A 13,674-nucleotide genomic window follows, 5' to 3' on the forward strand; every position below is an offset into this window, starting at 1 on the left:
GCCCATCAGTAAATGAATGGATCAAAAAATTGTGGTACATATACACAATGGAATTCTATGCAGCAGAGAGAAAGAAGGAGCTACTATCCTTTGCAACAACATGGATGGAACTGGAAAGCATTATGCTGAGTGAAATAGGCCAGGTATTGAAAGACAAATACCATATGATCTCACCTTTAACAGGAAGCTAAACAACAAAACAAACAAGCAAGCAGAATAAAAACAAAGACACTGAAATAGAGAAGAAGTGACAGTGACCAGAGGGGAGAGGGAAGGGAATTTAAGGGGGAAAAAGTGGAGGGATTTGGAGGAACAAATAGGAAGGACACAGGGACAAGAACTAAGTGGGGTGGAAATGGGAGGGAGGTGGGGAGCTGGGCAGGGGGGGCTGGGATGGGAGAAATAGACAAAAAACTGTACTTGAAAAATAACTAAATAAAATTATTTAAAAAAATATGTCAGAGCCTAAAGCTGCAAGCTTGAGAAGCAGTGATGGTGAGAGGATCCACACCAACTACTTCTACCCCTCGGTTCCTGTGTCTGTAAATTCTAATTATCAGGAACATGGCAACATAGCTGCTGGTTCAGTACATATACTGAACACTGGAGGACAGCACCCTAACAATAAAGGTTATTTTCCCAAGGCTAGCACTCCACTGAGCCTTTAATAGTCTGTCCACTGTCCCCTTAGACTACCTACTTTTAGTTGATCAGATATCTGGTAAGACCAGTGGCTCTCGTGGCCATGTTCCCATTGCCACTATGCTATGCAGGATGCCACTTCAATAAATCAGGAATGCTGTGAGTCCTTGGATGGTGGCACTAACAGAAACATGTGGGCAGAGCAAGTGTCAGTTTGGGTAAGGGCGAACTGAAATTGAAATCATTCTGCCACCAAGTGGATAGTCTGGTTTCCTCAAGGCTCATCATTAGCCATCCATACCCACAAGATTAGACAGCTTGTCTACCTTTTTGTTGAGAGCTTCTTCTGCAGTGGGCATTCTCTGGTGGGCATTAATATAAGATATACAAACTTTGTACCCACAACCATAGGTTCATCATCATGCCTCTTCCCCAGGTTACCTTACCGCAGACCTTCTAATCTGGTTCCTTGTGAGCCCTGACCAAAGCAGCCAAGTAATTCATTCCTGTCCAAGAGTTCATATCAACCTCTACCTCAGGCCACTTTTCCCTTTTTACAAAGTGAGCCACCAAGTATGCTGTTTGCATCTCTCTCCATTGCAGGAATTACCTACCCTCACCAACTGCTATCAAGGCCACCCAAAGAGAAGCTATAATGTGGCAGCTCAGTCTGTTCCACCAGCACTGAGATTCAGTGATGCTTCTCTTCCACTGTACTGGCAAATGGGTAGTAGGCAGCTGATTAACTTTCCTGCTGTCATAAGTACAAGGAAAAGATGTGATATGAAAAAGATGGAATATTTTTCTAAGGAAGCTCTTTGGCACTTAAGTCTGTGTTTTTCCTTGGTGACTCCCCCTGCCAAACCAGAAGGGAGTGCTGGGCTGCAGAATTCAGAATTTCTCCCATAAGCTCCCTGCCCAGTGGGTGGTCACTACTGCTCTAGCAACTGGCCAGAACATGACACCCTCTGCATAGCAGATCAGAAAAATATCTCTGAGCCAGACCCAGCTCTGCCTGCTTTTGGGGGGCACACTTTAGGCTGCAGCTAAAGTTATTACCAGTTTGAATGACATTGCTACAGAAAAATGAAAAACTATGATTTGGTTTTGGCCAATCCTGGCTCACAAATTGTGCTCCAGCCTTCTGAGAGATTGACATTCCTAGGAGAATTTTTTTAAAAATTAAGAAATCTGCAAGAGGTCTGCCTTGTGTCAATTTTCTTAAGGGATTTAGAAGTTGCTGGATGCTTCGAAGTATTGAGTGACTAATTTCCCTTCCTTTTTTCTAAAGGCTCACATGGTAAGCATTTATTTTCTGAAAACACACCAAAAGGGTAATATTCCAAAACTTGGAATATTATTTTAAAATGTAAAATAAAGTCCTGATAGCAAGTGTTATCGATGTAGGCGCTTCAGTGTGCATACAGCAACTTAAGAAGTATTGCCTTCTTTTGGTTTCAGAGTTTGGGAGTTAAAAAGAGAGAGAGAAATTCCAAATGTTTCTACAGTGCTTATTTTTCTCTGAGATTCAGGTTTGCTTACTGGATGAGAACGGTCAAGCCAGGACAGTTGGCAGCTCTAGGTAAAAATGCGCCTATGATTTGTTTTTAGTTGTGTTATTACACCTTTCAAGCCAAGGCTGCAGATTGGCAGTGCCCTGGAGAAGGGAGAGAACTGGACACCACCCACACCTCCATCTGTGTCTGGAGCAGGACCACACTGGAACTGACCCAAGCTGGGCCCTCCTGTGCTACCGAGTTAGAGCACCACCCTCAGAACCTGTCTTTACTTGAGCCCACTCTACAGAGGCCTGTCTGGGGACATACGCAGATTTACTAAATGTGTGTCCATTTGTGTGCTCAGAAGTGTCTCTGTCAAATCCATCATTTAGGTTGTAGGATGGTGAGAAAACAGTATGAGAACAACTATCTGTCATTTAGTAAAGGTATAGGCCTTTTACTCCATTAAAGCACTGATTGAAAGTAAGGTATTCTTTCTCCAGAAGTAGGTACTTAACCTGAAATTTTTAAAATATCTTCCAAAAGTAACAGTAAACTGTATTTTAAGAGAAACAGTTAAGTGCCTTGTGTATTATGAAATTCCTTTGATTAGTAAGTCACATTATTTATGGACTGTTGGAAGACCAACCTCTCACTGTATAAACTGCCAACTGATCATTTGAGAAGGGAATCTAAGGGTGAGGAAGAGCTTTTCATCATGCTGATGCATAAAGAAACACAAAGCATGGAGCAGATATAAAAAGGGGCCAGCACTTTTAGCAGATGCCTTTCACGGCAGAGTTGAGAAGGCTGCTGTTTGGTAGCTCTAACAACGAAGAAAGTGATGGAGAAGGGACATGAGGAAACGCCACCCCAGTGAAACACAGTAGGAGACGAGGACAGGGGAGAGGTCTGGCTTCAGTAAAACACAAACAAACAAAAACAGGATGTGAAAGGACTTCATTTTTGTAGCTTCTGCCCCACTCCCTGAAAATATGAATCCAACGAAACATATCTGACTGCAAAACTCCACTCCATGTCTTCCATTACAAGAAGAGTATTAATTTGGACAATACCAGCTATTATAATAAAGTCTCTCAAAAGTATATAATAGCTTGAAGACCATAGAAGTTTACCTCTTCCCCATAATTCAGTGTGGGGAAGATATTCCGAGTAGTTTAGCAGTGCTCTTCCACACAGCGAGTCAGGAACCCAGACTGCATCTGGTTTATGGCCATGTCATTTCCTAGGGCCTTGTCATCTTCGGCATCGAAACATTGGAAGGGGGACAAGAATAAAGAGGGCAAAACTGCCTGTTAAAAACCCTACCTCAAAAGTGACATGCAGAATTTTACTCACATGTCAGTGGCTAAAACAAATCATTGGCCAGTTAGTCTATACCTGCATGTAAGGGTGCAAGAAAGGTAGTCTGCGTGCCCAAGAAAAAGAAGAAATGGATTGTTTGGTGAACAGCTTGCCATCTGCTTGGAAGCAGATAATGCTTTATTCATTTTTGCATGAGTGCCCCCTGATGTGCATGGTAGGGTTTACAGTAAGTAAATGTTAGTGAAACAAATGAATGCTTGAGTGACTACTGAGGTCATAGTAATAATAACTTATTGGGCAGTTACTATGTGCACCTTTCTAAGTTATTTGCACATAACATCTTATTTAATCCTCAAAGTATTGTGTACTTTAACAGAAGAGGAAATTGAGGCACAGAGATTAAGCAATTTACTGAAGGTCATATAGCTGTTAAGGGGCAATGCTGGATTTGGAATTGAGATTCCTTATTCTTCTCCACTGTGTTTTGCTGCCTCCAAGAGTATAACTTTTTAAAAAGTTTTTAAATTTTTATTTATTAATTTTAGAGAAAGAGAAATGTCAATTTGTTGTTCCACTTACTTATGCATTCATTGGTTGCTTCTTATATGTGTCCCGACCAGAGATCAAACCCACAACCTTGGGGTATCAGCACAGCAGTCTAACCAACTGAGCTACCCAGCCAGGGCTCCCAGAGTGTAACTTTTAATCACAACTTTTATTCATGAACACAAGAAACAAGCTTTTAGAATTTTACAACTCAAAGTTTAGCATGACATAATGCAGTGTATCTCAAACTGGATTCCTGGAGGGGTTCACTGACTTCACTATGACAACTTTAAAGTTCTAAGTTTCCACTTTAATGATAACCTTAAAAATACCATAGAGGGCACGCAATTTTTCCCTAAAATGTTATATATTTATTTGTTTATTTATTTATTTTCAGGGAGCAGGGAAGGGAGGGAGGAAGTGAGGGAGAGAAACATCAATGTGTGGTTGCCTCTCATGTGCCCCCAGCTGGGGACCTGGTCTGTAACCCAGGTTTGTGCCCTGACTGGGAATCAAACCAGTGACCCTTTGGTTCACAGGCCAGCACTCAATCCACTGAGCCACACTAGCCAGGGATAGAGAGTGTGCAAATTTATGCATGGAATAAATATATTATTTAATTCTCTTTCATTAAACTTAATATCTAACTTTGAGACTACTATTCCAACGGGAGTAGAACCTCAGATCTTCTTGCTCTCTCATCCAACATCTCAAAGGTTTTGTCACAACTCCATGAGCTTTCACAGAGCCAAACACCAAAGCATGGTGAGCTGCGAGGAAGGCCATCTGTCCAAACACTGAGTCAGGGAGCTGTGTTGCACACACCCCCCCACCACCACCCCCATCTCATGCCACTGCCTCCCAATGGCCAAATCCAAGCAGAAGCCAAAAGGCAAGAGGCTGGATGGTAAAATTCATATGATCAGCCTCCAATGGCACAAATCAGGACTGAGAAAAATGAAGGTATGAATGGAAGATAAGCAGTGCATTAAGGAAGAATGTACTTAGAAGTGGCTTTCATCTGGAGGCTTACAGAACACAAAGCATGAAAGCCTGCAAACAATCTGCTTTTCTGACCAACCAAATCTCTCCCATAAAGTCATAGGCCTAGAGCTCAAGTACCTACTTGAACAGTTTGGGTAGGAAGAAAGGGTAGGGCTGGAGAGGGACAACAAAGGGAGAAATCAATAAATAATTATCCAGAAATACTATCTCCACAGTATGATTGCACAATGTGAATTGTCTGGATGACCACCTTACAATCTCTTTATGCCACAAAGTTTCAGGGCCAGCATTTACATTTAAAAATATATTAACCCCAATTATTTGTTTGTTCATTAACTCCTACATCCATTAAACATTTATTGAGTACCCACCGTGTGCCCAGCAGTGTTCCAGACACCTGGAATACAACAGTGAAAAAGGCAGACAAAGGGCCCACCCTCAAGGAGTGAACATTCCAGTAATATAGTTCTTTTTTTTAATTGTCATGGGCTAATGAACAACGGTGGATTTCATAACAAAATAATCAACTGGGCCAAGTAAAGTCTAAATTGTATCATGAGATGCTATACAAACCTAGGATTTTCACAGTAGATCAAAGAGAAAACAATAATGTGACAATGAAATCATCACATAGCAATTAGAAATACCAAACTAAAAAACAAAAGTGCACCAAAAGAATCAATATTGTATTTACATTGCAAACCTCAATTTTACTTCGACAAAGTCATACTAATTGTATTTGAAGTTTTATTTTTATTTAAGTTCTGTACTTGCTTCTAGTTCTGTTGTTATATAAATATCCCAAAGAATGCTTATATCATAAGCATGAAACATCTAGGTTTATGCTTATTAAGAAACATTAAAATAATTTTAGTCTACACAAGGGGTCTATGGAAATGGTTGCCTTTAAAAAGAGGGGCTATTCTTCATTCAAATTTGGGAGACCCTAGGGTAGTGGAATTGGACTTGATGTTATTTTAACCTCAGCTTCCCCACTTACCAGCAGGTTACTCAATCTCTATCATTCTCTGTCTCTGCCTCTATGAAACAGTGAAAACACTAACACATATAGGGGCGGTGTTGGGAATTAAATGAGATAATGTGAGAGTTGTCTGGCACTTGCATGTGCTTAGTGAATGTTTATTCCCTTCCCTTTCTCATTTTGAGAATGGGTGATAAAAGGAAATACTTGAAATGGGAAACTAAAGACCATGTCTTTAAACAACTCTTTCCTCTCAAGAAAATGGAGCCAAAATTTAGCCTGGAAATTTCCAGTCTCATCAACTAAAAAACTGTTCAAAATGTAAATAAAAAAAGAGGAAGAAGCCATAACTAAAAAAGAAAGGCAATGCTTATGCTACAAATCTAAGTGAAAGAGTCTAGCTCCCAATTTTTTGAGAAATGAAATGTCGAAGGTATAATCCCTCAAAACTCCCACATAGCATGTTCAAACAGCAATGCCTTGCCTTAAGGAAATAAATTTAAGAAAAGAATGTTGCTTCTCTGTATTTGCCCATCCCAAGCACCCAAATCCTCTGTATAGTAGTTTGGACAAGGGTTGTTGCTCCTTACTTCCAAGGCCCTTTTGGTCTTTACTTTTGCGAAGACTCAAAGTTCAAGCCTCACCTTTAAGCATAGCTGCCTATTTGATTTGTTAACCCAGGTAATGGTTTTCACAGCTCTCTTGGCCCTGTAACTGCAGCTTGGGAGCTCTGTCTTGAAATTTTAGTTACCACTTCAATGAATTCACTCCCCCCACCACCACCACTCCCCACCCCCCACCCAGTGACTTATTCTTGGGTCAAAGGAGATGGACTTCTTTTGTTCCCTTTGGAAGGAAGAATCACTTCCTTGTTGGGGTTTAGGCTAAAAATGGATTTCTACCCTACACAGAGCAATGGTTCTTCCAGTGTAGCATCAGCAATTACTTCCCCAATCTTCTGCTGCACTCACACACACACACACACACATTCTAAAAAAACAAACAAAAACTACTCAGACTATGACCTTGTAACTCAGCAGGGGCAAGAACACAACTGAATGGATCAGGGAGGGTCAACCATAGCAGGTGATGACTAAGCTGAATCTTAATAAACGCAAAGTGGATTTGACCAGTTAGAGCAGGTAAGAAAGAAATTTCAGAAGCAGCAAAAGTGTATGCAGAAGTTATGACATAAAGGAACTGAGAGTAGTTCCACGGGACTGCAGAGTGTGTGGTTGTGAGGAGAGGCAAGATGAGAAGTATACTATATAGCTATGATTTTGTAGTCAAATACACTCAAGTTCAAACCCCAGTTGTATAAAGATCTTTTTAAGTTCTCTGAGTCTTGGTTTCCTCATTTGCATAGTTATTTCAAAAAGGAATAAATGAGATCGTGTATATAAATGATGAAAGACAATAATGACATATAATTTGTGCTCAGCATATAGTAGCTGATTTTACTGTAAATATATTAATATACAAGGCTGGCAGGTTAGGCAAGGACACACTATGAATATTTTAGAACATGGAGCTAATTCAACTAAGGTTTGAAAGCTGCTTGGAGCCACTGAAGGATTTTTAGCTGGGCATGGATTGATCAGGTTTCTGTTTTCATTAAGGCAAATATTCAAGTACAAGGCAGTGTGCAAAACACTGTGGGGAAGGTGTCTGAATAAAAATGCTATCTTAGTCTCCCAGTCTTCAATTCACTGCCATCAACGTGACAATTCAGTGTAGGTCTGGAGCGGACTTCAAAACAGGAAACTCTTCAATACTTTCCATTTACAAAGTGGGTGGAAGGAAGCTGGAGTTGGGTAAAGAAACACTGTAGTGGAAAGTCTAACCAGAACCAAGTGGAGAGACTTCTTCTAGCCCTGATGGCAAAGTGTTCCATTTTCCTCTAAGAGTATTAAAAATAATACATGTTAAGTGAGGGTCACAAAACCTCATGAAATAGTCATAACTTAGTAATTCCTCTTGATGTATTACTTATTTTTTAAACTGATATAAACAGCCGTTAGAGGAAGTCCTTGAAAGAAAAACAATACCAATGTCAAGATGAGTACTCTTGCCTTTTGCAGCACAGAGCTGCTGAGTTGCTCAGAACTAGTGAAAGAGTGAAGTATTCTAACACAGAACTATACATAGCATTTTTCTGTAATAACTTACTTAAAATTTGCATTTACTAAGGCAGCTGAAGGTCAATACCAGACTCCAAATCAGATAGGAATACATTCAAATACAAAAAAATTCATTTTTTGTCTGTTTTTCCAATGCTACTTTACAGTAAATATTTCCATGTAAATGCTGACCTCTTGTGGTAAGAACCAGTTATTTCAAGAAGCTATCATTTCAATAGAATTTAAGGTAAATTAATGTTAAGGGTAGAAAGAAATTAAATGATATCTTAATGAAAATAACAATCTCATCCACAAAAATGCCTTTTCTTTGGTACGCCCCATAGCTTTCTCCTTCCTCCACAAGATTTTACATTTCTTTTAGAAATTATAAATCATGTTCACTTCAACCAGTGAAAGACATTTATTCCCAGTGAAAAAAGTAAATCTAGTTCTTTAATTTTCACTGCCTTTCACACTCATCAGTTGAAGATTTAAAACTATATTCATTGGCTGACACTTGATGTTTCTAATTCTGTGGTATTACCAACAATACTGAAACATTTTTTAAAGATTTTATTTATTTTTAGACAGAGAGGAAGAGAGCGAGAAAGGAAAGTGGAGAAACATTCATGTGTGGTTGCCTCTCACACACCCCCTACCAGGGACCTGGCCTGCAACCCGGGCATGTGGCCTGACTCAGAACTGAATTGCTGACCCTTTGTTTTGCAGCCTGGTGCTCAATCCACCGAGCCACAGCAGCCAGAACTTGAAACATTCTTGAACATGTTTCTTTATACATGTTAAGAAATCCTCTTGTGCTTCTACCTACGGTAGAATTGTTGGATTGAAGAGTATTATACATCTTCAACCTTACTTTTCCCAAATGGTTGTACCAAATTAATTTCCATACACTGAGTATACAAGCTTCACCTCCTCATTGACGTTCATTCATCCGGCTTTTTAACTCATGCCAATATAACAGATGAGAAAACAGTATCTCAGTATTGTTTAATGCATTTCCCTGCTTACTTAAGATTAGGCATCTTTTTGTGTTTCCTCTTCTGCATGAATTTCCTGTTTGTCTTTTGCCATTGTTAACTTGGGGTGGAGGGTTTGACACTTTTAAATATTTATAAAAGTGTTTATTCCACATGCTAATCACTGGCTATATGTTGCAAATATCTTCTACCACTCTAAATCCCATCTTTCCATTTTTATCATGTATTCTGATGAACTGAAAGTTAATTTTATTGTAGCCAAAATTATCAATCTTTTCCTTTATGGTTTTCAATTTTGTTTCAGAAATTCCTCCCTATTGTAAGGTAATTAGGGTATATTCTAAATAATTTGGTTTTGCATTTCATACTATGTCTTTAGTCCACCTGGAATTTTTTGATACAAGGAATCCATTATTTTCCCACATGCAGGATAACCAACTGTCTTAGGATGATTTATCATATATTCTTCCATTTTCCTACTGTGAATCACAATGTCTTATGTGATACAATGAAATATTAAGTATCTACATAGCATGTGGGACTTTGGGGGGGGGCTCCTTATTCTCTTTCATTAATCTATTTGTCTTTCCCTAAGCCATAACTACAGTATCTTAACTGCTATTGTTATAAGTTTGTATCTGGTAGGTCAAATTCAAACTTCTTTCCAGTGCTGAGGTATAATTAACAAATAGAAATTGTATATGTTTAAGAAGTATGATGTGTTTTGATATATATATACATTGTGAAATTATTACCACAAACTAATGAATATATCACCTTATAGTTAATTTTATTTGTGCTTGGTAACACTCAAGATCTTCTCTAATAGCAAATTTCAAGTACACTATTATTATTTCAAGTATTATTAACTACAGTCACCATGCTGTGTAAGTTCTGGTCCTCTGGACTTACTTTGTACCCTTCGACATATCTCCCCATTTCCCCCAGTCCCTTACAACCACCATTCTGCCCTTATGAATTCAGCTTTTTAAATTCCATATATACATGAAATCATACAGTATTTGTCTCTCTGTGTCTGGCCTATTTCACCTAGTGAAATGTCATCCACGGCACAGTGGTGGAGGCCACGGTGGTGGTGTGGAGCACATGGAGCCATGACATCATCATCCGCAAAGGTCAGAGAGATCTCTGTTGCTGAAGCAGCATTCAAGAAGCTTGGGGACCTAACAATGCAGCTACATTCCATGGCTGCCTCTTCCCCTGTGGGTACCAACTGGATGGAGATGGAGATAGAGATGCTGAGGGCTGCTGTGAAGCAGTTTGGGGATGATCTTAATCACATCAGTTGTGTCATCAAGGAACGACAGTGGCTCAGATAAAGACCACTGAAGCACAAAGTATATGAAGACTCTGGTGTCCCCCTTCCAGCAAAGTCGCTCAAGAAAGGACCTAAGAAGGTGGCATCTGGTGTTTTGTCGCCTCCTCCAGATGTCCCTCCACTAAGCAGTTCCAGTGTCCTTGAGGCTGGGGTCCCCCCATAAAGCAGCAGAAAACTGATGTGACCCTCACTCAGTGCTCTGAATGACTCTGACACCAACAGTGACCTGGTGAATATTGAAGGGCTAGGAGAAACTCCTCCAAGGAACTCAGCTTGGACCTGTCCTGACCCTGGATTGTGGCCTTCTCAGGACCTCTGCTGTCTGGCTAAGCCTCCTGCCTCTGACCCCTCTCAGTGTTAACCCTGGGGCTGTAGATCACTTAGGACTCTGAGCAAGGCCTACATGAGAGAGGGTCGAACAACTGCTGGGGCTGTCCCCTTGCTGTTCCTGTATAAGCATCTACCCCAACCCCTTCGATTCGTACGTGATGGACATTTCATACAGAAAACAATAAAGATTCCCCTCTCAAAAAAAAAGTCATCCAGTTTTACCCATTTTGTCAAAAAGTCAGGATTTCCTTTTTTAACGCTGAATATTCTAATGTGTGTACATACAAGTTTTGTCCAGAGGGTTCCCAGCTACATATTATGAAAAATAGAGACATTTATTGAAGAAGATACAAGAGACAAGAAACATTGTACATAGGACAATAACACTTCAGTCCTCTTCAAAGTAGGCACCTTCCAATAACCATAAGCTGCCCTGTTGAATTTTCCTGAATCTCATCGATGATCTGAAATCTCTTCCCTTTGAAAGGTGATTAGTTTTAGGAGTAGCCAGAAGTCGCTGGGCACCAAATCTGGGCTGCAAGGGGGCTGAGTCACCTGGGTGATTTGATGTTTCACCAAAAAACTCTGTACAAGACATGATACATGAGCATGTTGTCATGATGAAGCTGCTAATTACCAGTTGCCCAGAGCTGCAACCTTCTGAGTCATCTGAATAGTTTCCATGGAGGAATGTTCAAGCTTCATATAAAATTTGATGCAGATTCTTTGCTCTTCTCTCTCAGTAGTTTTGAATGTGATGGCCACACAGTACACATGCACACTCAACAGCATATACCACCCCGACTAGTACAGTGAAGTCATTGTTGTTCACACATGCACATTCCAGTCTACTCTCTTTGGTTGCCAGGTTACATCAATGTTGGGCAAACAGTTCCCATTATATTAACAATGGCTGGACTTTCTCCATGCAGAGTATACACACATGCACACACATTCGTGCACTTATAGTATGCGTATATATGTGTACATATATATACATATGTATACACACACATATATCTCACATTTACTTTATTCATTCATCCAATTGACACTTAGGTTTTTTCCATATCTTGGCTATTGTGAATATGCTTCAATGAACCTGGGAATGCAGATCTCTTTGAGTAAATGACTTTACTTTCTTTGGATATATATGTGTATACACACACACAGAGCTGGGGTTGCTTAGTCACGTGGTAGCTGTTTTTAACTTTTTGAGGAAGATTCATACTGCTTTCCATAGTTGCTGCACCATTTTGCAGTCCCCCCAACAGTATACAAGGGCCCTTTTCTCCACATCCTCACAATTATCTTCTCTTTTTTTTTAATCTTCTCTTTTTTGATAATAGCCATTCTAACAGGTGTGCGCTGATACCCTATTGCGGTTTTGATTTCCATTTACCTGATGACCAGTGATGTTGAATACCTTTTCATACACCTGTTTACTGTATGTCTTCTTTAAAGAAATGTCTGTGTAAGAACATTGCCCATTCTTCGACTTATTTTTTTGTTATTAAGTTGCTGGAGTTCCTCATATCTTTTGGATATTAACCCCTTACCAGATGTATGCTTTGCAAAATTTTCTCCCATTCCATAGGTTGTATCTTTTTTAAATTGATTTTTAGAGAGAGGGAGGAAGAGGGAGAAGACAGAGAGAAGCATCAATTTGTTGTTCCACTTAATTATGCATTCATTGGGTGCTTCTTGAATGCCCTAACTGGAGATTTGAATTCGCAACCTTAGCATACGGGGTGACAATGCTCTAACCAACTGAGTTATCTGTCAGGGCTTACAGGTTCTCTTTTAATTCTTTTGTTTCCTTTTCTGTGCATAAGTTTTTCAGGTTGATAGACTCCCATTTGTCTATTTTTGCTTTCATTACCTCTTTTCAAATTCTTGTTCTATAAACTGTATGTTTTTCTTATTTTCTCCAGGGATCATATTATTCTACCTATATTATTGGAGGTGTACATATTATTCTAGGAGGTGTACATATCATTCTAGGTTCTAGAAATGATTGTCATTTATGTTTTAGAAATTTATATACTTGAATCTATTATTTTTAATTAGCTAAGACCCAACAAAACAGTTTATTTTAGCCCCTCCCCCCTTAAATAAGATTAAGAATTCAGCCCTGGCTGGGTAGCTCAGTTGAGTATTGTCCTAATACACCAAGGTTGTGGGTTCAATCCTTGGTCAGGGCACATACAAGAATCAACCAATGAATATATAAATAAGTGGAACAATAAGTCAATGTTTCACTCTCTCTCCCCTAAAATCAACCAATAAATAAAAAATTTAAGAGCTTCCCATTCTTTGGACCCACTTTTACTTAGCCACTGCTATGACAGCCAGGTCCACACAGGTGAAACTGAAAGTGCTTCACTTCAGCTGCATCATACATGCATGTTTTTTTGCCCCAGAGTGTCTCTAATATTGTATGGTGGCAAAGAACCGCTGTGGGAGCCCTCTATGTATTAATGCATGTGCACCAGCCATGTTCCCTAAGTCAGCCTTTGATGGAGGACTGGGTATCAATGGATAAATGCTTTCCTCCTTTTTTTGAACAAGCAAATATATCTTCTCAAAAGATTCCAGTGAAATTGAGTTCTAATCAAACTACATCAGTGACCAATACCATGATGTACTTCTGCAATGGCTTTTCCTCCCCTGTTTCTCTTTCCCTAGTTCCACTGTTTCTTTGGATCACTTCTCAACTAAATTACCTGGACACAAGACTTTGACTCTATTTTGGGAGGTGACCCAGAGTAAAACACTCCTCTTCCATCCATCTCTAAAATTTCCCAAGATTGTTAACATTTGAGATCTTAGAGTCATCATTACTACAGCAAATCATATTTACCAAATCACCTCCAGTCATATATGA

The 13,674-nt window shown here is 39.6% G+C and overlaps 1 pseudogene; it reads left to right on the forward strand.

The window, feature by feature from the left end:
- The first annotated feature begins 10,233 nt into the window (after positions 1 to 10,233).
- Positions 10,234 to 10,818, forward strand: LOC119058897 (chromatin complexes subunit BAP18-like; annotated as a pseudogene).
- The last annotated feature ends 2,856 nt before the right edge of the window (positions 10,819 to 13,674 follow it).

This window comes from Artibeus jamaicensis, unplaced genomic scaffold (genome assembly GCF_021234435.1).
Source record: "Artibeus jamaicensis isolate MK-2021 breed Jamaican fruit bat unplaced genomic scaffold, CSHL_Jam_final contig_354, whole genome shotgun sequence".
NCBI lineage: Eukaryota > Metazoa > Chordata > Mammalia > Chiroptera > Phyllostomidae > Artibeus > Artibeus jamaicensis.